The sequence below is a fragment of the Artemia franciscana genome, chromosome 7, assembly GCF_032884065.1.
Source record: "Artemia franciscana chromosome 7, ASM3288406v1, whole genome shotgun sequence".
NCBI classification, from domain to species: Eukaryota; Metazoa; Arthropoda; class Branchiopoda; order Anostraca; family Artemiidae; genus Artemia; species Artemia franciscana.
The window spans coordinates 41599816-41604793 of record NC_088869.1 but is presented as its reverse complement, the minus strand read 5'-3'; positions in this window follow the sequence as shown (position 1 = coordinate 41604793).

Here is a 4978-nt window from a genome sequence, read left to right as displayed (position 1 = left end):
GAAGACAAATCACGGGTGCGTGTTTATTTGTTTGTTTGTTTTTTTTTTGTTTTTTTTCTTTTCCCCAGGGGTCATCGTATCAACCAAGTGGTCCTAGAATTTCGCACGAGGGCTCATTCTAACGGAAATGAAAAGTTCTAGTGCCCTTTTTAAGTGACCAAAAAAATTGGAGGGCACCTGGGCCCCCTCCCACGCTCATTTTTTCTCCAAAGTCAACAGATCAAAATTTTGAGATAGCCATTTTGTTCCACATATTCAAAAACCATAATAACTATGTCTTTGGGAATGACTTACTCCCCCACAGTCCCTGGGGGAGGGGCTGCAAGTTACAAACTTCGACCAGTGTACATATAATAATGGTTATTGGGAAGTGTACAGTCGTTTTCAGGGGATTTGTTTTGGTTTTGGTGGTAGGGTTGAGGGGAGGGGGCTCTGTGGGAGGATCTTTCCTTGGGGAAATATGTCATGGGGGAACAGAAATTCAATGAAAAGGGCGCAGGATTTTCTAAAATTACTATAAAAAAAACAATGAAAAAATAAACATGGAAAAGTTTTTTCAATTGAAAGTAAAAAGTAGCATTGAAACTTAAAAAGGACAGAGATTATTACGCATATGAGGGGCTCTAAAAATACTTTAGCACAAAGAGCGAGGTATTTAGGAGGAGATAAATACCTCGCTCTTTATGCTATAGTATTTTTAGTAATTTCAACAATTTATTCTACGGACTTTCTGGTTCAGGGGTCATTCTTAAAGAATTGGGACAAAACTTACGATTTAGTGTAAAGAACGAGGTATTAACGAGGGTACAAACCCCCTGATATGCATAATAAAAATTGAAGAATATAAAAGTTTGTTACGTAAGTTAATTCTTAAGTTACGTATGTTTTTTACTAATAAGAAAATTCGTTAAAAATAAAAATTTATAGTTGCCTCTTTATGTAACCGAAAAATTGCATGGCAACTAGGCCTCCTTCCCCATCCCTTATTTCTCAAAATCGTCTGATCAAAACTAAGAGAAAGCCGTTTAGCCAAAAAAGGAATTAATATACAAATTTCATTTTAATAATAGTTTATGTGTGGAGAGCCAAAATCAAACATGCATTAATTATAAAACGTTCGGAAATTACGTAAAAAAACTAGTTTTTTTTAACTGAAAGTAAGGAGCGACATTAAAACTTAAAACAAACAGAAATTACTCCGTATATGAAATGGGTTGTCCCCTCCGCAATCCCTCGCTCTTTACGCTAAAGTTTGACTCTTTGCCACAATTCTGCTTTTTAAAACAATTAAAAGCTTTAGCGTAAAGAGCGAGGGATTGCGGACGGGACAACCCATTTCATATACGGAGTAATTTCTGTTCGTTTGAAGTTTTAATTTCGCTCCTTACTTTGAGTTAAAAGAAACTAGTTTTTTTTATGTAATTTCTGAACGTTTTTGAATTTCAACAAAAACCTCATAGATGATACGTGTTTCCTCTCGATTTTGACGTAAAACTAAAGACGCTAAAATTAAAATGGCAAGAAGTCGGTTCGAAAATATCAATGTTAATTTGTGTATGTGAATTGTGTTTTCATTGTGAATTGTGAGAGAGAGAGAGAAAGAGATAGAGAGAGAGAGAGAGAGAGAGAGAGAGAAACAGAGAGAGAGAGAGAGAGAGAGAGAGAGAGAGAAAACTTTAGCGCTACAGTTCTTTCCGAGTTAAGACAGTGAACTACTGACTGTTTTGGTTGTAAGCAGAGAAGCACTATGCCTGCTGTTTTCAAACATACATGCTTTTCGTGTTTTAATAGCAAGGCCAGTTACCAACTCAATGTATGAACACCATTAATCAAATTATGCAATACATTACTTACTAATTGCAAAAATCGATAAAATTTTCTATTCTATAATTCCTGAAAACACACATTCGAAAATACTGATTTCTGGAAAATCTAGAGGGGGGATTCAACCCCTCTGAACACCCTCTGGGTACGGCCTTGGGTCTGTACATTGAGTTTTGGTCTCCGTCGGTTAGTCTTAGTTTTGATGTAACTATGTTAGATTGAAAAAGATTTATCTTAAACTTGCTAGAAATCGCCCAAACGTCTTCGGGAAATCTCCGTCTTGTTGTACCTTAAAATTGCAGCTTGGAGCAATATAAGGGTTTTTCCTTGTAGAAACTCCAGAGTTTATAACACATGACACATAGTTGAATAAATACACATTGACTAGTGGTTTGATGTTGCTGATTCCGAATCGAGTGCTTCCCAGTTATACTTCCATTCTTGTTTTGACCATTCGTTGTCAAGATGGTTCTTAAAGCTGTCTGTGGTTTGGGCAGCAACGGTATCTGGCAGTAATTTGTTCCAGAGGTTGGCAACACGGTTGGTAAGAAAATGGGCGCGTTGCCGCTTTGAGGAGAAATGCCTGGATAACTTCAAGTTATGTCCCCTCGTACGAGAATCCTGAGACGCCAGAGGAAGAAGACCAGGAACTGCCTTTGTATTAATAAGTTTATGAACCAGAACGGCATCACCCCGTATTCTTCTATAAACCAGAGTTGGGAATTTCAGCTTGCAGAGCCTTGTAGGTAGAGTGTTTTGTTTTAGAAACACTTGTGTTTTAGAAACACAATGGGACGTTTCACAATGTTTCCCCATTATTATCCCGGCAACTCCTCTACCACAACTGTGGCGAGTTTAGTCTGTTTCTTGGACTCTCTAGCTTCCAGCCGAAGCTGCTTGCAGTCTGCACCAAAATGTTAAATTCTAGCTGGCTCTGTTCACAAAAAAACAACATATAGACAAGGACTTTTTAATTGCCAAAATAAGCTGTATGAATTGTGAACTGCAGGCTACTACAGAAAGAAAAAATATTGTGCTTCCTCGCCTTACCTCACTGGCTACTTTCTGTTTAGAGAACTCTTGATTGTGCGTTCCTACGCCACCGGATAGGAGTTAGCCAGGAATTGGTATCCACGTCACCTAATATCATACTCATAATGTGTTTAATGTGTCGCCACGTAATGGGCAAGCTCCTCGTCGTCACAGCTCGGAAACTCCGATGCCCTCGTACACGGATTGTGAAAGCCACACGTGCAATCCTGCCAAACATTGCTGTGGATCTGAATGTTACCTCAAGACAGAAATATGTCATATCAAAGGAGGACTTCACAAGGGAGCGTGAGGAATTCTTTTTCAAATTGTTTTGTTGATACTTAATACAACTTAAATGTATCAATAAATAGTACCCGAGCATGTTGGACGATTAAAAAAAATTAAAATCTTTCATCTGAAAGTAAGGAGCAACATAAAACCTTCATCCCCTCCTCAACCCCTTGCTCTTACGGTAAAATTTAACTTTTTGTTCGGATACTCTAAGAACGATTGCTGACGCGCAAGGGCAGTTGAAGTGGAATAAGAAGCTTTTTTAAAGCACAAAAAACTTTCGCTTGAAACTTTTACAGCAGGATTCTTATATACACTAAATTTGAAAGATTACTCGCCTTTTTTGGGGTAGTCACCCCCTATTCTGGAAAATTAGGTAAACCTCCACAGAATCGAAGATTTTAATGAATAGACTAAAAATTAATAAATTATATACATTTATATATATTTGAAATTAACATAAATAAAATCCTGTTTGTTACATTACGATTATTTGAAACTTCTCTTTGGTGCTCAATAAAATAATAGTCAAGGACTTAGCCAAAGAAATTTTAACATTATAGATTTCGACGAGCTAAAGAAGGTTTGAGGAATTTATCAGGAGCAGAAATAGTTGCTAAAAACGAATATATGCAGCTAATTTGCATAATCGATGACTTAGTCAGCTATATTTTCTTTTTTTGGGGCCTAGATGAGAGGTTTGACATTAGAATGTGAAATAGAATAAGGTACCAAGAGAGAAAAGAAGCAATGATGAGCACAATTAGATCTAGATTCCTAACTGCACTTTACAGAAACGTACCTAAGTGGTGACACCAGAAACCAGAATTCTTGTACTTGCATTAAAGTTATCTTCAAAGGGGGAGGAGTAGAGTAATTGGGGCTGCACAGGAAGGACAACACCTTTTCAACTCCATTCTGTTAGTGGCATCAAAACAGAAGCCACTTTGAATAACTTAAAGTACGAAGATACTGAATCCTGGCCTCGACAGAAGTACGTCCAAATTAAAAAAAATTAGCTGCAGAAATATAGCTTTTGAGGAAAAAAGAGGAAGAAAAAGAATCTAAAGAAAATGACCGTAAATTACCCATTTGTTATACTCTGTGAATTATCACATTTTCTGGCACAAGCACACAAAACATCACAAAACCAAGGAAGGCATTAATAGTTCTTGGTGGACTTTTTGCCACCCTTGCAAAAGAGTTGTGGATACCCCGACCAAAGCGAGGAAGCGTTCGAGATAACAGGAACAACATCTTGTCCAGAAAATGGCCATCCATAGCTCAAAGGGCTTGGCATACATGGTCTTGCAATAAATGAGGCATTCCCGATTGCAAGCTGATCGTAAGATCACATAATGCTCCACAAACGCCCCTGCTGTAGGAGGCAACGCTTTCAGCTCCTTCTTAAGAGGATGCAAGTGTACTTGTAAATTACCGAAGGAAAACTGTTTAGTATCCTTTCTATAAGCGCTGATTATCAGCTTTCGTGCAACATCTTGGAAGGAGAATAAACTGGCTTCCGTGAAGGTTTTGTCTCTCAACATCTGTATTGTACACTGAATCTCCTACAGACCGCTCTTCTTGGCGGACGCTAGAAATGCTCGTCTCCCGTTGAAGAAAAATTAATTCGTTGTGTCACACCCTGAAATGCAGCTAATTAATGCTAGGGAGTTTAACATTTGGTTCTCCGTTCTCTGGAACAAAAGATAAACTTAATAATTTGGAAACTTGATGAGTAGTTGAGGCACAAAATTCTCTCCAGGAAAAATGTTAAGAAGACGAGGGAAATGAAAGAGGGAAGTATCATCAGTATCATTAGCGGAAACAG